The sequence below is a fragment of the Trachypithecus francoisi genome, unplaced genomic scaffold (assembly GCF_009764315.1).
Source record: "Trachypithecus francoisi isolate TF-2019V2 unplaced genomic scaffold, Tfra_2.0 Lachesis_group0, whole genome shotgun sequence".
In the NCBI taxonomy this organism is placed as follows: domain Eukaryota; kingdom Metazoa; phylum Chordata; class Mammalia; order Primates; family Cercopithecidae; genus Trachypithecus; species Trachypithecus francoisi.
In genome coordinates, this window is record NW_022681453.1 from 118,409,986 (window position 1) to 118,435,650 (window position 25,665).

General features: G+C 41.8%; 1 protein-coding gene across 5 annotated transcripts in view; it reads right to left on the reverse strand.

The window, feature by feature from the left end:
- PLD1 (phospholipase D1) overlaps window positions 1-22,000 on the reverse strand; it is a 228,099-nt gene extending 206,099 nt beyond the window's left edge. For 4 of the 5 annotated variants that reach the window (XM_033211717.1, XM_033211715.1, XM_033211716.1 and 1 more), the window contains exon 1: window positions 21,862-22,000. The gene's annotated coding sequence lies outside the window, so the exon portion shown is untranslated. Of the gene's footprint in view, window positions 1-20,876; window positions 20,994-21,861 lie in introns of those variants that run through there. The other variant, XM_033211714.1, reaches the window with a different exon arrangement.
- Window positions 22,001-25,665: the final 3,665 nt, after the last annotated feature.

Sequence of the window (25,665 nt, forward strand, 5' to 3'; positions counted from 1 at the left end):
TCAGTTTACCAACTGCTGGAAAAACCAAGCCAGGTTCACAAAGTAACAACAATACAGAGGTGATAGAAATACATTTTTTCCTTAATGCACAGAATTCCTGGATTACTTGTATACCTGCATTCATTCGCTTAGTGCTTCAATAAACCAAGCAGTTTGCCTCTGGTTTTCTAATATCCCGTCTCTCTGTTAGCTTCCCAAATAAAAACCCAAGCCAAGAGACAATATAACAACACATAAAACAAAATAACAAACTTTTATTACACATTTGTTGAATTGTTCTAAAAACTTTTCATGTTTCCTGAACACTCATCCAGGAAAGTACTATCAAGATGATGACGAAACTCAGTTTATTCCTGGACAAAAGAGCTTTGACACATCTGCTTGTGGTTATCTACGTTTATAAAAACACATCACTGTCATCAATGGCTTAAGACAAAGAAAGGCATTTATTAAGTTCTGTCTATATATAGTACTTCTTCTGCCAACTCTGGTAATTTGTTTGAGCTTAGATTCTCTGCTGTCATGAGAGGAGTTGGTTTGCATCCGTTAATGAGACTGTTTATTTGAATTGTATTCCTTTACTCCAATATGTATTCTCTAACTACCCTGTGCTGTGCACTCTGCTAGGCACTGAGAATTCAAGGATGAATAAAACAGACATTGTCCTCAAAAAGGCTGGCAAACTCATCGAGGAGGCAGTCTACATGGCCCAGCCAAAAGTCTACTGTGCACAAATAAAGCTGTGCAAACACAGAAGGGAACAGAAGTAATTCAGCATTCTGAGAAAATGGCGGTCAGGGCAGACTCCACCAATGCACAGGATGTTTCTATTTACAGGTAGACAAGGGAGGAAGGGCATCCTATTCAAAGAGCCCCAAAGGAGAAAAGCATATGGCATGTTCTGGCACCGAAAAGCCCCTGCAGAGGGCGTGAGAGGGAGATGGATGTATGTATTTGGAAGGCTGGAAATAAAGTTGAAAAATGCATGGCAGCCACATAGAGAACGGTCTTCAATGACACACTAAGAAGTTTCTGATCCACTCTTGGGTGATAGGAAGTGCATGGAAGGACTTAAGCTGTAGAATAATGTAATCTAATTTGTGCTTCAGAAAGATGGCTCTGTAAAACAGGGGACATGAAGTCAACAGCAGTCCTCAGATAAGAGCCCCTTTGGGCAGTGGCCACAGTGGGAATATCTGTATACAGAAGACAAAAAAAAGGTACAAATGAGAAAAAAATTATTTGTGCTATTAAAAACTTGGACATCTTTCCATTCATTTTAAAAGCAAATTTTAAGTGTTACTAACTTTGATGAGTTTGCAATGGCTGATGACCCTCAAATTCTTCCCTTACTCTTCACTATCTATGACAGAGGAGAACAAAGCAAAAAACAAAACAAAACAAAACGCATTAATACCAGTTCCTGATGTTAGCCAATAATGATAGCATCGCTCACTCGCTGCCAGATATCAGAATGAAGAAACACTAACTGTTGTTTTTACCTATGTCTCTCTCTTCATGACTACTATATAATAGCATGTGATACGGCTGGGCTGAACCACATTGCCCAGAATTCCACTTCTTGTAGGCTTCCACTTAGGGTCAGAGGATATTCTCTCCTAAGAGGTGGAGAAAAGAAAGGAGGCAGCAACCATTTTGTAGCATGTGTGTACTCACGTGCCTTTATCTAGTTATTCAATCAAATACTAATCTGCTGCTGTGAAGGGATTTTGCAGATGTAAGGTATCTAATCAGTTGATTTTAGTTAGTCGAAAGGGAGATTATCCTGAGTAGGACTGATGTAATCAGCTGAAAGTCCTTTAAAAGAGGGCTTAGGCACTCCCTGGATTCAGAGACTCCAAGCTTCAGCTCCACTCACAGGGCTCCAGCCTGCTCATGGTCTACCTGCCTGACTGCTTGCCCTGTGGATTTCAAGCTTGTTTAGCCAGTCCCACAACTGAGTAAGCCAATTCCTTATAATAAATCCCTTAATACATGTAACCTACTAAGTCTGCAACTCTGGTAAACCCTGACTGATTCATGATGTTGCAGTTATTACTGTTAAGAGGACACAGAGGAAGACCTCTTGGCATGGAATCATCCAGGAAGACGCTAAAGAATCTCACTCTTATACTAGCTGTCTCCCAATCTCTTGCAATAATGGCCAGGAGAAGAGAAGATTGTGAGTTAATTTTTCAAAAAATGAGACTTATGATAACTTAGAGACGCACAGCGAGGTGTGGCTATGTTACTAAGCTCTGGCCAATGAGACGTAATTGGGAGTACTGGAATTATGAGAGGGAGTCGATGCAAAGGGAGTTAGCATGCCCCTCTTCCTCCATTCTCTGTCTGTAATGTAAATATGATATTGAGAGCCCCAGCAGCCATCTCAGACAAGGGCCACATCCTGGAAGTGGCAGATTGGAGAGCTCTAGAGACTGATGACTTCTAGAGCCATCATGCCAGCTCTCAACGGACTTCTTCTGGACTGTTTATACATGAGAAATGAAGCCACTACCTGGGGGCTCTGATACTTGTAGTGAAACACAATTCCTAACTCATGTAAGAGTTGTTTTCTTTAGTCTTCCTATTCCCTTAGCAGTAGACTTCTACATCTAAGTTGCTACATTATCAGCAATAGCTGTATTTAATTTCACTGCTATGTACATGGGACACAGTAAGTGTTTAAGAGAATTAGAGGAGACGGCCACAGTAAAAGCTTTTTTGTATTTCTCCATGTTTTTATGTTTTGGCAAAAGAATACGAGAACTTTTCATAGTCTGCAACAAATGCCTTCACAAAGCCACAAACTTTAATTCCCATGGAACAGGATTTCATATGGCAAGCCTGTGGTTACATCCAAATCCACTTATTCAACAGATTTGTGCTGTAAAAAAAACTCACATTAGCCTATCTCTTTAGATAGGCTCTGTCTTTTCTTGTTGGAGCCATCTAATTTTCCCCAAACCAACAACACTTGCACATGTCTGGGGTCTAGTTTTTTGCTGAATGCAAACCACATGGTCATTTCAAAGCCTGCAATTCAGTTCAGGAGCACTGGGCTTTCTGGATGCTCGTGAACATAACCATCAAGAGTGACACACATTTCTGGCAGTCACCTTGCCAGCTCCAGCTCTACTGTGTCTCTGTATCACAGTGAAAAACTGCGTGACACACTAGGCAGCTGACATGTGTAGGGGAAAAAAATATCAGGCCCGTGACCAAGGGGAAAATGAAGTGATTAATATGGAAAACACAACAAGAAACATCAAACAGGAAAAAGCTGACACTTTCCATGCCTTTAGCTTCAAGTAAATTTGTTTTCTCCTCACACTGACTATAAAAGGCTACATCGAAGTATTGACATGATATAAAAGTGTCAGATGTCTTCCTCACCTGGGGCCATTCATGATACTGAAGAGTCTTTCACTCCATTTTTTTTTTTTTTTTTTTAAGAGGGAGGAAGGGAAGTGAGGTTAACATAATCATAACCCTCAAAAGATAAACTCGGGAAACTATACGCATAAACACAATGGGCTAAAGTGTTCCCAGTGTTGAGTCACCACTGTTGTGCCCTAGCTCCTTTGTTCATGCCATTTCCTTCCTTTCAGAGTTCCCAAACATTCCACTCTGGCTGGCCTGGCTCCCTTTCCCAACACCATCCCTTAAACACTCGTGTTCTCTGGGCTTCTGAACCCAACCTAGTCTACCTGTAAACTGTGTCTTCTCATTCTATGTCCTCATGGGGAGGCGAGTCTCACAGACATTCATTCATACCCACAGCTTTACTACTCCCAATGCCACCGTTCCTTTCTTCTCTTTCTCCTGAAGGCCCAGTGCCCTCTGAACTGTCCTACCAGTACCTATTTCTTCAATTCCCAAACTGAACATAGTCATGCTTTTCTACCTTGCATCTCAATTCCATCCTTTTTCCCTGTCTAACAGCCCAGCCACCTATGCACCCTGTACCTCCGTTATTGGCCCCATCATGCACCCAGGGGCCAGTTCCAGCCTCTTATCTATTCCACCTTATTTCATCTACTAAGAGTAGTGGGGGCTGGGTGGCCCCCAAATGAGATTCATACGTTCTGGGAATGCAGATGGATCAGGGGCCCCTGGCCATCAATAAGGCATTCAGTACTGCACCAGCTGATCTGCAAGGCGAGAAGGGGCCCTCAGACACAAAGGTCTCTCTGAGCAAACCAGGGGATAAACCAAGAGAAGGAAGAGGGTTTGTTTCCCTGCCCAGCCCCAGACTGGCTGAGGCTGATGCAGCAAGCAGCTGCAGGAAGAAGTGGAGAGGAATGTCTTTGCCCCCTGCCTCTATGAGTCACAGAAAAACACAGTAAAATTAGGCTCCTGGTGACAAAGGGAGTCAAGGATGTTTCTGCAGGGCACATACCAGGTTCCAGCATTTTTCTAGAGCCCCCCCTCTCCCCTAGATTTGCAAACTTGAAAAAACAAGGCCTGGCATGTGACTCTTTTTGGCATAAGTCCTCTTCAGGAGGACACCAGCTATGGCTGCAGTAGAGCCTCACCCACAGAGCCCTTTGGCCCATGGTCATCAACAAGGAAGCAAAAGCTGAAGACCCCCCAAGGGAGTGGGGCTCTCAAAACACATGTGAGACAATGCCAAGATACCTCCAGGAATACCTGGAGGAGACTTTCACTGAAGGTCCTACAGATCCATGTGGGAACACAAACCAGTGAAATCTGCATGATCTCCACCGACCAGACATCATTTGAACCCTCACGCTGGCAGAGTCCGAAGACATTTCATAATCTGTCTCCTACTTCTGACCCCTACTGTAGTTCCCCTACAAAACATTTCTACAGACAGCTACCAAGGTAATCTTCTAAAATTATAACTCCAGTGGTGTTCTGGGCTGGCTCATATAGGCTTCTGAGAGCAGACTGGGAAATTTTCATCAAGACTGGGAAATATTCAGCAATTTTGTGAGTCAGTTGTTAAACACAGCAATTATTAAAAATTAAATTATATAAACTTACAATAAAATAAATTATATTAAAGCAAAAGTTCTCAGTTTATCACTTCTTTATTATTTTTCTTCATTTTAGTAATATCTATTGTCTTGAGGATACTTATGCCTATTTTATCTGTAGTGCAGTCCCCGCTTATCTGTAGTTTCATGTAACTAAAATTTCAGTTACCTGCAGTCAACCATGGTTCGAAAATATTATATCACTACTTTTGGACTTTGTAGCCATTATTAAGTAAAATACAGTTACTTGAACATAAGCACTGTGATACTGATAAAACCACAGTTAATGTGGTAACAGAGATGGCTACCGAGTGACTGGCAATCCTGGCAGGATGGAATGGGGGAGTGCAAGATTTCATCACATTACTCAGAATGGTGCACAATTTATAACATGAATTGTTTATTTCTGGCATTTTCCATTTATGTCACAATGCCTAGGTCATTCGCCTCATTTCGTCTTCACACAGGCATTTTATCATCTCACATCATCACAAGAAGGGGCTGGGCACGGTGACTCACACCTACAATCGCAGCATTTTGGGAGGCTGAGGTGGGTGGATCACCTGAGATCACGAGTTTGAGACCAGCCTGGCCAACATGGCAAAACCCCGTCCCTATTAAAAATATAAAAATTAGCCAGGCGTGATGGCGCATGCCTATAATCCCAGCTACTCGGGAGGCTGAGGAAGGAGAATCGCTTGAACCTGGGAGGTGAAGGCTGTGGTGAGCCGAGATCATGCCACTGCACTCCAGCCTACATGATGGGAGCAAGAATCCATCTCAAAAAAAAAAAAAAAGAAGAAGAGTACAGTACAAGGTATTTTGAGAGATAGAAAAAAAGAGAGCTCACATTCATGTAAATTTTATTATAGTATATCATTATGACTGTTCTATTTTGTTATTAGTTATTGTTAATCTCTTCCTGTACCTAATTTATACACTACATTTTATCATATGTATGTATGTATAGGAAAAAAAATCATAGTGTGTATAGGGTTCAGTACTATTTGAGGTGTCAGGCGTCCATTGGGAGTCTTGGAGCATATCCCCCTTAGATGAGGAGAGACTACTGGATGTGAAAAGACTAGACAATGTTGTGTTGTGCTGCTACTGTGCATCTTTTCCCAATTCCCTGTAACTTGATACTGGCCATGATGAGGGTAGTTTCATACTGAAATTGACGAACACTATAATCACATCATTTCTGTTTTGCTAATTGTCTAGGCCTAAGGAGGTGATAGAGAAAATATTAATAAAATGCCTGGTGCTTGTAGTAGTTACATTGTGAATAAAACAAAAAATTGAGGAAATATTCTTCTAATATTAAGAAAAAGTACTGGCCAATTCATAAGGAAGACGTTTCCTGAACAAGTAAAGTTTTGGGATACACCTCTGCTGCTTCACTTTCAAATTACACAATAATGTAAAAAGAAAAAATCAATATACTCTTTCATCAGCTGTAACCATGACTAGGCTATGGATAAGAGTTCAACAAAAACCAACAGAAATCTGTCTAAATCAATTAGCTATATCGATTTAATGATAAAGAGCATTTTATTACTACTTGTAAATTGTGTGCTACACAGCTTTTGTATCAGAACAATTTATAATAGACATATGTGCACGCACATTTTCTGGAGAGCTGGTTGTTAAACACTTACAAGCATACCATTATATCATTCTGATTAGGTGTTCCTTTGTTTAAAATCTCTCAATAGCTCCCTGTATTGGCCTCCTTTTATGGACTACTTCAAATCCTCTCAAACTTGCTTCTTCTTCAAGCATTGCCATTGCAGCCAGTTCCATGAAGAATTTAACCAGCTTCACACAAGTGCAAACTGACAAGCCCACTCACCCCTAGACTCCTCTGTTGCTGCTTCATGTGTCGCCCATGGGAACCTGGCAGTCATACATGTGCAATCCAGAAGTGGGGCTGCTTTTATTCAATGCGAAACAAGAAATATAGATAAAAGCCTCTCTCTTTTCTCTACATAAACTGTGCTGAGTGCATTTCATAAAACTTCTCAGATGATCTCTTGGAATAAAGCAATCATCTGCCTATAGCAATGGCACTCCAATAATGTCTCCTTGTATTACTATTGCCTCCTTCCCTAGATGACTGTCTCTGGTCCTTCACCCGTGCTCCCTGGATGCCATCCCCAATTAAACCACTTGGCACAAATATCTGCATAAGACACCACCTATCATCATAGGATGGGTCCAGACTCCTTATCTTGGCTCTCTGAAACAACACCTCCACCTGCCCTTCCTGCTTAATTTCCTAGCATGTCACAACCAGTCACAAAGAACACACATACTCTTACCTATCTCTTGTGTTTTACTCATGCTGTTCCCTCTGCTTAGAATTCTTCCCAAAAGGGTGTTTAGAGAGTTCTAAAACTTTGTAATTTAGTATAACCTCAATATTACAAAGGAGAAAATTGAGGCCCAGCATGGAAAGGTCTGGCCCAAGGTTTTCAATGGCTAACTTAGGATAGAGCTAACCACTGTGCTACTTTTTATAGGCTTCTGCTTCTAGTCCCTAAAGTGTCCATGAATATGTCTATCCCAGTTCTAAGAGTCTACTGAATGAAATGTGTTTTCTCTTTCTACCTCCTAGGATATATGGACTTCCATTTCCCTTTAAACTCTTACTCTTTATTGTCTGAGACATTTGTCTCTCCCAAAAGAACAGACAGTAATTTACTCTTACTCAATGATTCAATCCAGTTCCTCAAACATTTGCTGGCCACTTTTTATAAGTATTGACCATGAGTGCAGTGAGGAAGACAAAAATGAGTAAGATATGTCCCTTACCCAAAAGGATTTTATGACCCGGTGGGAAAGACAGAGTTGTGTATAAATATCTCCATATATGGTGTGATTATTATGATGTAAGAAACAGCCAAAAAGATGTTTAAATTATCTGCTGTACTTGTTAAAATATATACATAGAGCACATATCAAAAAAGGTTGATATTCATAATTTATAAAATGGGAGGAAGAGTAAGTCAACATACTAAGAAAACCATAGCAAAATGAAGAGCCGAGGAAGAAAACTATTTGCAGATGTGACTATTTCAGAGCTAATGATTGTCATGGATCAACTAATCCACAAACATACGAGTGCCTGTTATACATAAGCCATTAACTTTTTGTGTAACTATGTTCTATCATATTTCAGACAACAAAAACCCTCAAACCCTTCATTACAATTACAAAGAAACCTTTAAGAGTATCTAGTCCACTCCTCTCCTGAAGAAACCAAGGCCCAGGAGGTTCTTTTTCTTATCCAATTATTTGTTCTGAGAGATCCAGCCACCACCAACACTCATCATCAACAATTCAGACTTTGAATGCTCACTCTCACCTTGACTCTTCCCTCTCTCATTTTCAGGAACCAATCAACTACCAAATGTGTGGCTTCTTTTACAGATGCATCCCATGACTGTATCCCTCCCACCTTCATGCTCTTCTCCAGCCTATCCTTGCTTCTGGGCGGGGCTGCCTCAATAATTCCTAACTGATTCTCCCAAAATCACTCTTTCTCTTCCTGCACCATCTGTTGCAATGCCAGAGCTGCCCTTCTTAAGCATAGCTCTGATCATGCTTTTCCTTTGCTGCCAAACTCCAAAAACCAAGAACATGTTAGTTTAACTTTCCAGCCCTCTCATTCTTAATTCTACCTGTTCATGGTTGTTCCTCCCTTCACACCACCCCTACTCTCCTCCTGTGCTAGGCTACACTCCCACTCCCATATACATTCTGCACTCTCCCTCCCAACAGGAGAGTGTCATCACCAAAAGGCCCTACCTGCCAAGGCTTCACGATCATGCTTAATCTTTCTGCTTCCATATGGTTTCTCTGATGTTTAGTTGATCATTCATCATTTACCCCACTTCTCCACACCCTGTTTCCCATTGCATGTTACTTGTACTTATTTCACAGCATTTAATCTTTGAATTATGTTTACTGTTGTGTCAGCTAAACCATTAGATCAGTGATTCTCAAATCGCAGTCCCCAAACCAGCAGCATCAGCATTATCTGGGAGCTTGTTAGAAACGCAAATTCTCTGCCCAGCCCAGACCTACTGAATCAGAAACTCTAGGGTGAGGCCCAGCATTCTGTACTCTCCTGAGCCCTCCAGGGATTCTGGTGCACAGTGGAGTGTGAGAACCACAGCACTAGACCATAAATCCCCAGAGGGTAGTTGCTCTCAGGATAGTTTCAGAGGCAAACTTAGAAGGTTGTCTTTAAAAAAAAAAAAAAAAAAAACTACAGCATATTATGGACATTTTTCTTCTGAATACATATTTTCAAGTAAGCAGCTTTTGACCAAAATATATGCAAATATGCTAATAATGTGAAAAAAGCTGGCATGTATTGATATGAATGAAGTTTTCAAATTTCTCACTTATTTATTTTGGGCCTCTTATTTAAAACTGACTGAAGTCAGCTAAATTCTTTGATGGTTTTTCTCCCCCTCAATCTTTAGAAATTTTTAGAGGCTTATTACTCCCTAAGTGCCATTTTTCCTTATAAGTTTCATGATGGCTGTCATGTGAGGATAATTTTCAAACTCATTTTCCATTTTCCATGACTCATCTGTGAAACAATGGATAACAGCTAAGTGTCACTGACCCTTAAAATGTGAAACCTAAAGGAACATTAAAGGGAAGGAAAAAATCCAGGTAACACTCACCCCTACTTAAGTAAGATTGTCCTATTATGTAATCAGCAATGGCAGGAAAGTGGGTCGGACAGGATCAAAGTAAACTGATTAAGATGCTGTGGGATACAGAACTAAATGATAAGGTAGTGTGCTCAGTGAATGACAGTCACTTACACATTCTCTACTAAAGGAATTCTAAACCATTTTTGCAGCACAGAGCAAAGGGTCTAGGCTGAGGCTGTGATACCTCCCTTGCTTCACATCAACTCTCCTACTCATTGAACATATGGCCAATTTTAAATTATGGTCGAATTTTACAGACTCCTTGAGTCCTTGGCCCTAGGAAATCAGGCAGAAGGAAGCTTTCGCTATATAGAAGTCATATTAAGTGCTATGGCTCAGAGAATATCAAATAAATTCAGAAATAAATTCTAGGTGAAATCAGGAGACAGTGTCAATAACGGTCACTGGCATGAGAAAGAGAGAGAGAAAGATTGAGAATTGAATTTTTGCTTTGGAATTTTTGAATTTTGCTTTGGTTGTGTTAAAATAATTCTAATCAATTATGTGAAGTGCTTATTATGTATGCTTAACTTGTGCTTAATTACAACAATGACTTCTCAACATGTTCCAAATTACTATTATTGTCCTTTATTTGATTGCAACAGAAAACTCTTCAGGTCTGTCTAGCCAGATCCCAAGGTCCAGCTCTGGGCATATTACCTGACTGTCCTAAGAGCTAAGCCACACACAGGCCCAAGAGAACTTGGCCATTAGAGTCAGCCATGCTGCGATGGGCCTCACACTCTTTTTTAGGAGGACTGTGTCCTCGGTCAGGCATCAGAGCACAAAGGCTTCATGGGAAGCCCACCGCACACTAAGCCACTAACCAACACCTGATTCAGGGGTATCATTCTGGTCCCTTTGACCAGATTTATCTGGTCTCTAAGCATAATTGTCTGCCCACAACTTTCATTAAAAAAGAGGGACTCAGGCTGGGCATGGTGGTTCACGCCTGTAATCCCAGCACTTTGGGAGGCCGAGGCAGGTGGATCACGAAGTCAGGAGTTCAAGACCAGCCTGACCAACATGGTGAAACCCTGTCTCTACTAAAAATACAAAAATTAGCCAGGGATGGTGACGTGCGCCTGTAATTGCAGCTACTCAGGAGGCTAAAGCATGAGAATTGCTTGAACCTGGGAGGCAGAGGTTGCAGTGAGCCCTGGGCAACAGAGTGAGACTCCATCTAAAAAAAAAAAAAAAAAAAAAAAAAAAAAAAAAGAGGGACTTGTCTGCAACTAAAAAGTCTTTCTAAAGTGTTTCTGTGTTTGTGAACTAGCACAGAAACGAAACAAGGCCACCTAAGTGTACTACTTTTCTATTTTAAACCAAAATTAATGACATACAACAGAAAATCTATAACGTTAAAGGAAGTAAAGGGTATGAAATCTTTTTAGGACATTTTCCCCTCTCTAGGAGGTAGAACATAACTCCCAAAAATATGGGTTGTGCACAGTGACTTCTTTCCAAAGAGTACAGTGTGTAGAGGGAGGAAAAACGTAACCTTACAATGGAAAACCTTACACACACAACCTCAGTTAGGTGATCAAAGTGGACATCACCAGTGATGAATCATGCTGATAGTATGTGCCCTTGATAAGATGTGATAAGTATGGTATTTTACCTCTGTCCTGTCCCTCCCCAAACCCATAATCCCAATCTAATCTTGAGAAAAACATCATAAAAATCCCAACTGAGGGACATTCTACAGAATACCTAACCGGTACCCCTCAAAACTATCAGGGTCATCAAAAACAAGGAAAGTCTGAGCAACCATGATAACCAAGGAAGCCCAAGGAGACACAACTATGAAATGTAGCATGGTATCCTGGGCAAGATACTGGAATAGAAAAAGGACATGGGAGAACATCTAAATAAAGTATGGGTTTTACTTAATAATGCGTCTATATTGGTTCATTAATTATAACAAATGTATCACATACCAATGTGAGATGTTAATAATAGAGGAAACTGTGTACTCCTTTGAAGCTCGCTGTAATAGCGTCACAACTTTTCTGCAAATCTGAAACAAACATAATTTTTACTTTTTTTTTTTAAATTTAATTTTTAGATGGAGTCTCACTTTGTTGCCCAGGCCAGAGCGTAGTGATGCGATCTCAGCTGACTGCAACCTCCGTCTCCCTGGTTCAAGCAATTGTCCTAACTCAGCCTCCCAAGTAGCTGAGAATAAAGGTGTGCACCACCACACCTGGCTAATTTTTGTATTTTTAGTAGAGATGGGGTTTCACCATGTTGGCCAGGCTGGTCTCAAACTCCTGACCTCAAGTGATCCACCCACCTTGGCCTTCCAAAGTGCTGAGATTACAGTCATGAGTGAACGTGCCCAGCCCAAACATAATTTTTAAAAGGCAAATATACGATAGTACATTTTCTAAATAAGATGCTCTGATTGAATGTGGTGTTTAGAGATGCTCCAGAATTCTGCTGTCTACATCCCTGGACCCAATCTCTACTCCAATGCCAGCCCACCTGTCTTAGTCCATTCAGGCTGTTATAACAAAATACTACAGACTAGGTGGCTTATAAACAACAGAAACTTACTTCTCACAGTTCTGGGGGCTGGGAAGTCCAAGATCCAGGTGCTTGCAGATTTGGTGTCTGGTGAAAGCCTGCTTCCCCAGTGGCTGCCTTTTCACTAACCCCTCACTTAGTGAAGAGAGTCAGAGGTCCCTCTCTGGCCTCTTTTATAAAGGCACTAATCTCATTGATGAGGGCAGAGCCACTGTGGCCTAATCACCTCCCAAAGGCCTCACTTCCTAATACCATCACCCCTTGGGGTGAGGATTTCAACAAATGAATTTGAAGAAGACAAACATTCACAACACTGCACTGCCCTGAAACAAAGCAGTTTGAAAATCACTATCAAGGAAAACTGGAACATAGAATCATTATAAAAGGCAGCCCATTTCAGGTGGCCTGGCAGGATTCTGCTGCACAATTCAGTCCTGCCTTTGGGTGACTGCATTAGACTATAAACTGTGGGGCTGGAACCACATTTTAGACTCAGTAGCCTAGGCCTAGTACTGTGTTAGCACCAAAAAGACTCTGTGCTTGATAAATTCTTCAACACCATCCTGAAAAGGGCCTATTGCAAATACAGGATGAAAGCTTTCACTGCCAACCTTATTGGCCTTCCAGGCAATGGATCTGCAAAAATTACTTCACCGTTAGTCAAACCTACCCCGTGTATCTGGTGAGATCAGATAGGATGAACATATCCAACATGCGTTTCTGGCATGCCTTTCTTTTTGTTACTTCTTTGTTTTTGTTTTGAGACAGAGTCTTGCTCTGTCACCCAGGCTGGAGTGCTATGGCACGATCTCAGCTCACTGTAACCTCCGCCTCCTAAGTTCAAGCAATTCTCCTGCCTCAGCCTCCCAAGTAGCTAGGATTACAGGCACTCACCACCACACGCGGCTAATTTTTGTATTTTTAGCAGAGATGAGGTTTCACCGTGTTGGTCAGGCTGGCCTTGAACTCCTGACCTCAAGTGATCCACCTGCCTCAGCCTTCCAAAATGTTGGGATGACAGGCGTGAGCCACCATGCCCAGCCTATGGACTGCCTCTCTTACAAAGTGATACACATTTCCCTAGTCCCCATGACGCTACCAAAAACCACCCCTGGTAGAACTCAAAAAAGGCAGGAAACAGGAGTTTCCCCAAATCAGTCTCATTTATGTTATGTTTAATTGATCCATTCTATCGCAGATTATACACCCACATGACAAATAGATGCAACTGAAACAAGTGTTTGCAAGCTCTCTGAAAATGAAAGGAGGCATTCACATAGAAAGCTACAGATTTTATTTCTCATCAGTTGAGAGCAGCATTTTGCTCCAAATTGCAGTAATATCTCAGCAATGAATCATTGTCATAAAAACAGCAACATCTGTGAGGTCAGAAAAGAACAATTAGGAAAACAAATGAATCACTTGGGAACCAAGGTTCACACTAACATCATATATTTATATAATAACTTGGAAAGGCAGTCATTCAACAAGTAGTTAGTGAGCACCTACTATGTGTCAGGCAAGTCCCTACTCTCGTAAAGCTTAAGTTCTTGCGTAGAAAACCCAGTAAGCAAGAAAACGAGAAAAGAAAAAGAATTTCAGATGGTGGTAAATGCTAGCATGAGAATAACCCTAGGTAAAAGGCTGGAACAGGATCAGGTAGCAAGCAATGCAATGTGGACTGTGAGGTGAGGCAGCTTTCAATGGTCAGGGAAAACCTTTCCAAGGAGATAACATTTGACCATTTTGTCATTGATCCAAATGACAAAAAAGAAGCAATCCACGCAAAGGCTTAGGAGAAGTGTGCTCCAGGCAGAGGGAATAGCATGATTCAAAGGCCCTAAGATGGAACAAAGCTTGATGTGTTCTAGAAACAACCTTCCTAACAAACTCTGGAGATAGGCAACTGTAGTTCTGAAAGGTGAAAAACAAGTTTATCGAGGTTACACAGATGCTAAAGTGGAAATGAAACTTAGCACACCTGACTCCTCTGATAGTCTCCCTGCAACACACTAGCTGCCTCCCTAGTTAGAAACCCAGGCTCCAAAGAACTGAGCACGAAAAATCAGGCTCTGGTATGAATGACAGGCCAATGGGGCAAAGAGTGGCCCCTGATTACCAAGTTTCACAGGATCAGAATTTGAGTACAAACATAAAAATCAAGGCTACCATACAATGTGGCCGGGGTCCAGCAGCCCAAATGACCTGATTCTAAGCAAGGTACACAGGTGCCAGGGCTGGAGAACAAGAGCCCACAAGAGAGGCCCAGAAGGCACATGGGGTGATCATCAAACTCCCAAGAGAACTTACAAAATACTACTTTGAGTCCCATTCCTCAAGAATCTAAATTTATTACATATGTGATAGAACTTGGAAGTTTGTATTTTAAGAAGTTCCCAGGTGATTTTGTTTAGCCAGACCTTGGAACTACTGTGATGGAGAAGGAGGGAAGGCCAGCTCTTCAGGAGGTTGCAGGGAGAATTCTATCTCTACAAAAGGATAGAATCAAGGGTTAAATTGAATCCAATTGAGACCTGTACCAGACCAGATAAAAGGCACAAAGAGATAAGAACATAGCGTAACTATGTGTATTCCTTTCCCCTCAACCACATCCCCAAATTCAGAATCACTGTGACAGTTGAAAGAAAACTGCCCGACAAATCTCTTTGGTCATAATGAGAAAGAAAGAGGGGGGTGGAGAAGCTTGGATATCCCCCTTGGGCAAAGCCAGTGGTGTGCTGACAAATGCTTAGCAACCAGGTTGGGGTGGAGGAGAAACCCTAACTGTAGTGTGTGCCAATTTCCACAGTGTAAATATTCCTGGAAGGCCAAGGATCACGAGGTCAGGAGTTCGAGACCAGCCTGGCCAACATGGTGAAACCCTGTCTCTACTAGAAATACAAAATAAGCCGGGCGTGGTGGTATGCACCTGTAATCCCAGTTACTTGGGAGGCTGAGGCAGGAGAATCGCTTGAATCTGGGAGGTGGAAGTTGCAGTGAGCCGAGATTGCACCATTGCACTCCTGCCTGGGCAACAAGAGTGAAACCCTGTCTCAAAAAAAGAAATTCCTACCATGGCCACTTCTAAGTTACCAACATGATATCACTAGAACATGCAGTTTGGGGAAGATGTGCAGTAGGTACAGTATTTTCACCATATAGAAATAATAGACATAAATAACTTAGCATAGAGAGCAATACATTTAGTAAAATAATTAGTAAGTCAGAGGTGTGGGTATTTATTATCTTTTAAAAATAGTTTTAACATCACAGGGATGTTAGTGCCAAAAATATACTTCATCCCCCAATTCTGTACTCCTACCTTACTTCTTACTCCAAAGCAGGAATAATGGTGACACTTAAAAAACAGTATCTAAAACTTCATCTTCATTTTTTTCCCTATTCTTAGCTCCTTTGGTTAAATTTCTCACTTTTGGGTCTGCATCTTCAGAGAACCACTGCCCTACACATCTGGAAATGTTTTTCTGCTCCAAGTCATGAATCTCCAATCCCAACCCATGGCTACCTACTCAAACTCTTTATTTCAAAGGACTCCTTCATCAGAACTTGGGCAGAAAAAGATCAATGAAGTGAGTACAGCTATTTACGCAAAATGCCACAGACTGTCCATTCCACATCTACACATTTTATTTTTAAGAATAGTTAAATGGCACCACGGAGCAAATAAATAAGTAAAACATTAATTATAAAGACTTATTTTCTGGAACTACCTATGTATGTTTAATAAAATGGATTACACCTTCTCCCTTCATCCATGTACCCTATCATTCAGCTCACATCTATTGTACACTACAATGGACACTGGAGACACAAAAATGACAAAAACACAGTCTGTGACCTCAAGAACCTTGCCCTCTCACAGGGAAGACAGTCAATAGAAAAAATAACGGCAAATCCAGTGATTCTAATATCACACTACATACAAAATCCACCCATGGAAAGCGGCATAAACCAAACTAGACTAGACTGTTATGAAGATCCCAATCAGGGGCCAAGAGTTCCCTTGTATCTTATTGTCCACATGCTTTGTTGATTAGCAACCGTTTAAACATTAAGATCCCATCAAGATAAACCAAAGGAAAGATCATTTGCAACTGCTTATGATATTTTGAAGGCATCGTCCAGTGGTAACACACTGAGACGCAGGCTTTTTGTAAAGAACTGACAAAGGTATTAGCTCCACGCTTCCTATCTATGGCCCTCTGCCAATGCCTCGTCTCTGCACTTGCTTCTCCCCTCCCTTTCTACGGCTTTCCTTTTTCCCGTGTTATAAGATCCCCTTTCTTATATCCTATTCGCCTTCATCTAAATGTGCCATCTGTAAAAGCGTACTTTGAAAAAGATCATTGCTAAATTCTCAACTCTTATTTTCCTGTTCTTAATATAAAGTTCATAAGTTTACGGCCTTAGAAGTGTCTCTCTCTTTCTTAACAAAAGAACTGACTAAACCAAGTTATTTTTATTTCCATGTTGATTTTGGCTGATTTTCTTTTGTGCGTCAGAGGCTTCCAAAAGGTTCCCAACTCTAGATCCAAAAAGTTCAAAAAATGATTGAGTACAGAATAAAATCTTGCCCTCATCCAGAGGGGAGCTGAGGGTCATGGGCATTAGCAGCAACGGGGGAAGCAATCCAGGATTCTGGAGCCCTAGGAAGCAAGACCTCCCATGACCCAGTCGGCCATAACGTGGGCCCTTATTTAGCAGATTAGCTCTAGTATGGTCATAACAATCATTAAAATATTGAAATGCTTCCCTCTGGATTGGCAAATAACACCCAACTCCTCCCAAACACAGCCCTGGCCTCCCAGACTCTCCCAGGATCCCTGGCCCAATCTCCTCACAATCAGGGAGTTAAGGCCTGGCCCAGCAGAGGATCTCCAGGACCCTGCCCCAGTGCTTCTACCCTTGGACATACCCATGTTCCACCTTAACTTCTTCTTCCGAAAAATAAAGGACTTGAACAGATTGTCTGAGTTGCACTATAATTGCGATTACGTCAAAGAACACAGACAAAATGGGAATCAAAAAACCTTAAAAAGAAAGTTTGTTAGGAGGATGGAATCACAGGTTATGTTTTTTTCTAAACAGACAGCAATGTCAAAACTGTGGGTGCAAGCTGCCGGAGATGGATCCCCAGCTCTGCCATGTGCTAGTTGTGGGATCTCACTATGACTCAAACTGCCTCATCTATAAAATGGGCATAGGCCAGGCACAGTGGCTCATACCTGTGAATCCCAGCACTTTTCGAGGCTAAGATAGGAGGACTATTTGAACCCAGAAGTTTGAAACTAGCCTGGGCAACATAGCAAGACCCCATCTCTACAAAATAAAATACAATAAAACAAACATAAATACATAAATAAAATGGCCATAATAAGATTACCTACTTTACAGGGTTGTTTTGAGGGTTAAATGTATTCATGTTTGTAAAATGCTTAGACAAATGCAAGGCACAAAGTAAACACCATGTGTTTATTAAATAAATAATTGATTTTATTCTGTCGCTGTAATGTTTGCTTAATAAATTTAAAAATTAAGAAAGTTTTGCAATAGAAAAAAACCTGTGACACTATGAAACGCTTATATAACATACACTTTTGCTTAATAACCCAGCACTAAAACAGCTGGGGTCCAGATTTTACACTGCAGTGTGAATTTAGGGAAACTAACACACTGGAATGTGTTCCCACTGAAGCATAAGATGTGATTTGTATGATTCTCTTTGTAACCAGAAATGTCACAGGCTTATGGGAAAGTTAGGTTTACATGTTTCTCATTTTAACCCTGCGACAACTTTTAACCGCACTCCCTCAGCAAATACATTTTATTTTGTGGTGCTCAGACTTAAAGGATCATAAACATAAAACCAAACCTTGCAGAGTTACAGCTTTTCTTGTGAACACAATGACTCAACCTAACTACAAGTTTAAAGAGACATATCTTATGTGTTGGGTCCCGTAGTATCAATCTTTAGTAAATACCTGGGATGGACAGGAAATTGCTACATGTAGTTTCAAGTTTGATCAACACTGCCTTTAGTTACTAAGAAGGCAACATTACCTGAGTTCAAGCATAATTTAGATAGGTACTATTGCACTGCTAAAGACAACAACACTGACAATTGCCATTTTTCTGATAGATACTCAGGAGAGGAAATGATCAACAACAATAACTGCCTTACGTGTTCCTTCCTCTTGATAGCTAAACCTCACAATACCCTTAGACAAAAGTTTAAATACATCACAAGTTTATTCTCAAACAGTAACGTATTAGGCCTTTCCTGCTGTAGATAAGATTTGTTAAACAGTCTGGCTATGGCTTTTTACCTTTTCTCTTTTAAAAGTGCATTTCTTGGCTGGGTATGGTAGCTCATGCCTGTAATCCAACACTTGGGGAAGCCGAAATGGGAGGATTGCTGGAGCCCAGTTATTCAAGACCAGCCCTACCAACACAGTGAGACCTCATCTCTACAAAACAAACAAACAAACAAAACTGGCCAAGGGTGGTGATGCACACCTATAGTTCCAGCTACTCAGAAACTGAGATGGGAGTATCACTTGAGCCTGGGAGGTCAAGACTGTTGTGCCACTACACTCCAACCTGGGCAACAGAGTGAGACCCTGCCTCAAAAAAAAAAAGTTTAAAAGGTACATTTCTCTAAAGCTATGAGAAGGAACTCAAACCTTGCTTAGTGATAAAACTAAAGCCTGCAACACAACCATTATCATTAAAATGTTATTAAAGCCCTGTAAGAAAGATGAAGAGTCTTGTGGATGGATGGTGATGACAGTAGCACAACAATGTGAATGTATTTAATGCCACTACATGTACACTTAAAAAGGGCTAAAATGGTAAATTTTATGTTGTGCATATTTTACCACAACAGAAGTGAAATTAAAAGGAAAAAAAATTTTTTTAAATCCTGTAAGAGAACATTTATATACTGTTGGTTGGAACGTAAATTATTTCAGCCACTGTGGAAAGCAGTTGCAGATTTCTCAAAGAACTCAAAACAGAACTACCATTCAACCCTGCAGCCCCATTACTGCGTATATATCCAAAAGAAAATAAGTTGTTCTACCAAAAACACACACACATTCATATGTTCACCACAGCACTATTCACAATAGCAAATGGAGTCAACCTAGATGCCCATCAACTGCGGACCGGATAAGAGAAAATGTGGTCCATATGCATCATAGAATACCATGCAGCAATAAAAAATAACACAATCATGTCCTTTGTAGCAACATGGATGCGGATGGAGGGCATTATCCTAAGCAAATTAAGGCAGGAACAGAAAATCAAACATCACATGTTTTCACTAATAAGTGGAAGGTACTACAGCTGCTGGGGAGGCTGAGGCAGAAGAATGGTGTGAACCCGGGAGGCGGAGCTTGAAGTGAGCCGAGATCGTGCCACTGCACTCCAGCCTGGGAGACAGAGTGAGACTCTGTCTCAAAAAAAAAAAAAAAAAAAGTATAAGGTAAACATTGGACACTTATGGATATAGAGATGGCAACAATAGACACTGGGAACTACTAGAGGTGGGAGGGAGGAAGAACAGCAAAAGTTAAAAAATTATCAGGTACTATGCTCACTACCTGGGTGATGGGATCAGTTGTACCCCCAACCTCAGCTTCATGCTACATGTCCGTGTAACAAACCTGCACATGTACCCCCGTATCTAAAATAAAATTTGAAGTTTTTTTTTTAAAAAAAATGACAGTCCTACTTTTCCTTCGGAACAAAAATAAATTAAAAACCCTGTAAGAGTTAAAGGTAAATAAAATTTGTAACTATGTTTTTAATTAAGAAACACTAAGTAATCATACAACTTTCAAGAAGCAGGGTTCCCCACCACCTAGTTATAAGTAAGTCTACAAACCTAAATGAGCATTGTACAGCACTTACTATAGTTCATAATTATTCTGTCATCAGGGACAAACATTGTAAAGACACTTTTTCCTGAAAGCCTTAGCATTCATTTTGTTTTGTTTTGTTTTGTTTTGAGACAGATTCTCGCCCTTTCAGCCAGGCTGGAGTGCAATGGCACCATCTTGGCTCACTGCAACCTCCGCCTCCCGGGTTCAAGCGATTCTCCTGCCTCAGCCTCCCGAGTAGCTGGGATTACAGGTGTGTACCACCACGCTCGGCTAATTTTTGTATTTTTAGTAGAGGCGGGGTTTCACCATGTTGGCCACGCTGGTCTCGAACTCCTAACCTCAGGTGATCCGCCCGCCTCAGCCTCCCAAAGTGCTGGGATTACAGGAGTGCGTCACCGCGCCCAGGCAGCATTCCAACTTTTTATATGGATTGTTAACTGTACTGGTTCTTGAGAAGCCAGACTGGGCGCTTATACGATTAGCCCAAAGATCCCCAAACAACATTTAAAGGCTGTCTACAAATTCAAGCTAAAAGACTGTGTACAAATTCACTTGTGTGTCACAAAACATTTAATATCAAAAGAGATTCTTATTCAAATAGGCAGTGTATAAATGTGGTGTCTGTTAACAGTTCAAATGGCAGATTCCTTTCCTTCTTTAAGTTTTAATTGCAACACCACGAATTAAACCATTCAACATACCTCAGAGGTCTCTGGGTACCTAGTCTCTCAGAGGTCTTTGGAGGCCCACAAAGGCTTATCTTAACTAAAATTGGCAGGGCTGGCTGATAAAGTTAACGGAGCTTCCCATTCTGGAGACAGACTTAGTGATAGTCAAACGAAGAAACTGTTGTGGTCTGTTCTTAAAAAGCTACTCGTATTTAGTGCTTCACAGAGGAAGTAAAGAAGGCAATAATCCCAGATGAGGAGGAGCAAATACAGGCGTGGCGGTAGTTCAGGACTGAGTCTACAAGGGCGGTTCTCAAGGGCGTCACAAAATCCTATGGAAGGCTTGGAGGACCGCACTCCTGGATCTGAGCCCTAGGTCCCAAACACCTTGAATCGTACTGTGACGAACAACACCCTTTACACACGCCCTGCTGCTCGCCCCCGGCCCCCTCGCCCCGCCTCCGAGTGGTCACATCACATGGCGGGAGCCGCGGACACCCGCGGCTGTGACCACACCCCCGGGACAGTGCTCTGAGGGCTGGGCTCGAAGCCTTGGGACGCGGCACTTCCTGGTTGGTACGGGATGCTGGTCCCATCGCCCCCACCAGCCCAGTCATGCCACCGCGCACCCGAACCAAGGGCGCCCGGATGACCTGGGGACACCACACACACTGCACCCGAAGCCCCGCGCCGGCGGGGCGGTGCATCCTGCAGAGGACTCCCGGGCTTCAGCCTGGAGCCTGCGCGGCTCTGCGCTCCAGGCAGCCGTCCGCGCGGCAAAAGTGCGTGCCAGAGTTGTCAGCTTTCACCCTGCAGGAATTCCACCCGAAGCCGTGCAGGGGAGGCCCTTGGGGATCGCCGGGGAGTCCGCTGCCGACTCACTCACTTAAGTCCCGTCCAAGTTGGGCGGGGAGCGGCCAGTTGACCGGGTTGGGAGGCAGGAGGGACTGAGGGCGAAGGCAGTGGAAACCCGGCTCCCACAGGCGCCCGGTGATCCGGGTCTCGGCGCGGCTCCTACCTGCAGGGCGAAGGGGCTGCTAGCACCTGCGCGTTGGCGGCGGACTCTCCGGGCTCGCGTGCCACTGGCACAGCTGGAGCTCAATGGGAGGGAGGCGGGCGGGAGGGTGCTCTGCGCTGCGCGGCCGCCAGGAACTCTCCGCCCGGATTCGCCCCGGATTCGCAGGGGTGGAGCGAGGCGGTGCCGGGTCCCGGGGCGTCGCGGTGCAGACTGGCGGCCCCAGCGGGGCAGGTCTCGCGGCTGGGCCTCTGATCGCCCGCTTTCCTTGTTCTCTCTTTTCCCAAAGTTTCATAACTCGACCGCATTACACTACGGCATGCTCGCTAGCAGGACCATTATCAGGTCCTCTTGAGCCGCCAAGGGTCAGCCACTGTTGCCGGAGCTTTGCCTATCTTATCTATTCCTCGACTACTGCGGATAGTAGCCACAACTGGTCCAACTTGTAAGTAAGGAATCCGCAAATCAAACGGCTAAATAACTTGCCTGAGGCGACATAATTAAGAGACTGGAGCTTTGTTGGCGTCTTTATAAGACTTACACCTCCTTAGGGAAGTGTTATCGCCAACTTACAGGTAAGGAAATGAAGGCTCAGAATCATGAAGTAACCAGCCTGATGTCACACAGCTTAGATGGAGGGGGACGGGAATTTGTGTCCCGATGCCTCTAAAACTGGGTGTAATTCAGAAATCTTAGTATAAAATAATAAATTGGGAGCAAAACAAGGAAAAGACCCAGTCCACCTATGGAACTGTTCAAACATGGCAATTTTGCTGTTTTTAGTCCACTTAGAATGAAGTCTTAAGGAAAAGAGAACCAGTTGTCATGTGGCTTGAATAAGCCGCCCTTTGGGAATGTAATTTTGAATATAGGCCAGTTCCAACCTCATTACACAATATTGCATCCCGCCAAAGCCAAGGGAAGCAATGGCCTCCCCATGCACCAAACTGCTAATAACGTCAGCCACTTTAAAGCATTTAGTAGATATTACACAATTGAGACTGGCCAAGTTACATAATGTCTTACTGCACACATGGTATTACATGAAATGAAAAATATAATATACCAGTCCAAATTAGGGGAGGGGGGCCAAACTATAGTCTGGAACTCAGTCTTCCTGTAACCTCCGGTTGCTCAGCCCTCCTTAGACCACGTTTTTGTCTCTTGAGCACATCTTTTCCTAATGATAGAAGAGTCACACAGCCCTCACTCTTTCCTTGTTGACATAAATGATTGATGTCTTTTGAATCTTATGATACTGACAGATTTTTACAATTAAACACATGGTTCTCTGAGCAGAGTATTGCCTAAGAGGAGTTTAGCAAGTTGCAGACAAGCATGTTACTGGAAGGCAGAATACCCTCTCTCCTCCCCTCTTTCTCAAGCTTTATTAGTCGCAGATGGTCTGATAAGTCTTGTGTACACACGTAACCGCATTCTTACAAGCTTGTCTTTAGAATTATAATGCTTTTGGTTGAGAAGCAGCAGTCTATAAAATTGCATCCCAAATTCTTAAGTGTCACTGTGAAAACATTTGGCACCTGCCTCCAACAATAGGTCTTTCTATTAAATCTAATTAGAAATAAAATTATCTAGGCCAAGCGCGGTGGCTCACGCCTGTAATCCCAGCACTTTGAGAGGCCGAGGGGGGTTGATTACCTGAGGTCAGGAGCTCAAGAACAATCTGGGCAACATGGCCAAACCCCGGCTCTACTAAAAATACAAAAATTAACCGGAGGTGGAGGTGGGTGCCTATAAGCGAAGCTACCAGGGAGGCTGAGGCAGGAGGATCACTTGAACCTGGGAGGAGGAGGTTGCTGTGAGCTGAGATCGTGCCTCTGCATTCCAGCCTGGGTGACACAGCAAGACTCTGTCTCAAAAAAAAAAAGAAAGAAAGAAAATTATCTAAGTGCCCTTACAGTAACTGAATTTCTGCCTCCCTGGGATAGAGGAATAAAATAGAAAATGCCATATGTTGTTTAGAGATGAACTTAAGCTTATGGACTCCCAAACATAAGTTTCAGAAGTAGTATAATTATGTATGTAATTATTTTTATTTTACTGAGAGATTTTGTGATTTTTCTTCCAAATTTTTCATATCTTCAAATATGTCAAGAACGATGACTAAGTAATCATACTATACATTTATCTCAATATGCATTTGACATTTTTGTCAAAGTGGTATTTGAAATCCCGTTGTTATATTTTCTTCTGAGAATAAAAACAATATATGTTCATTTTTATAATTTTGACATCTATATTTTAGAAAAAAAGTACATCTATGTTTTAGAGATCACAGAAAAACATTTTTAATTAAAATCACCTATAACTCCCACACACACTCTCTATTAGCATTTAGTGTATTTCCTTATGTTTTCTATGCCTAAAGGTTTGTTATAAAATTAAAACCATGCTGTACGGAATTTAGAATCTTCCTTATCTCACTAAGTATTTATAAATGGAGTATTATTTACTGTTACTAAATTTTCTCTAAGATATCATTTCTATGGTTGAAGACTATTACAATCACTTATCAACTGTTTTAGGATATTTTCAGACTTTATTGCAGTTTACAGATGATGCTGGAATGAACACTACGTTGCATCATCTTTGTCAAGATCTCTACATTCTTAGGATAGATTACTAAAAGTAGAAATACTGGGTCAGCATTTCTTTAAGGTGCTGTGTGACGCTGCAAAATTACCTTCCAATATTAAATATTGCCTTGCTTGTAACCTGAAAATGTCATGAATCAAAATCATATCTTGTTTTAATCAACTTGTTTATAATCAGTAAGGCTAAACACTATTTTTTCACGTTATTATTTGTACCATTTACTGAAAATGATCTCTTCATGTCCATTGTCCATTCTTTTTCTATGGCAAATTAGTTTCTTGTTAATTTGTAATAATGCTTTCAACAGAAACAGAACTATTTTATAATAGTTACATACTAATGGTGCTCCCCCAGATTTTCCCTTGTGGTACATTTTATACAAACACTGCCATCCAGATCATCTGGGTCATTTTGGGATACCAACATCGGTCATCTTTTCTGACAGTTCCATTTTCTTATAGAAAATTACCTCTCCCCAAATAGGCATAGTCCTGGCAAGCGAGCAATTTCAAGCAGTAACCTCAAAAGTGAAGGTCAGATCCTTCTTCCACATTCCCACCACCATTCCATTTACCCTATAGGCCTGGTGGACTGAATCTCAAGGGATGAGGGAGCCAGTGATCTTTGGGGTTGAGCTTGTTGAACAGAGACAGAAGCAGTCCCAGCAGCAGCTTTACCCTGACCAGTAAAACCTAGGAAACTTTTACTTCCCAGGTTTTGTGGGTCTTTTTTTTTTTTCTTCTTCTTCTTTTAATCTTTTTGTTGTTTCCTTCGCTCCTGCTGTTCTTTCACTTTGTCTTGATTTTGTAAGGCCCTGGTGCCCTTTTCTTTCAGATAGCAAGTCTGCATTCATTATTTGTCCCCAGTAATCCTCACTGACATAATCTGTATGACTTCTGTGCCCTTCAGTCCACCTGACAGTCTGTGGATTAGCAACCATTCATTTCATTCATTCATTCACAAGCATCTAATTGGTAACGTTAATTAACCAATGCACATGTTTCTCTGGAGATACAGAGTATAGAGCAAGATGTTGTATCCCCAGTCACCTGATGACATAAATCACTTCAACCACCATAACAGTGACTCACTGAAAGATCAGAACAGTGTCATTAGTGGGGCTCAATTTTTTTGTGAAAAAAATGACAGTGGCTAAGACCAAAAGTCTCAAGAGAGAATGAGGAACACAGC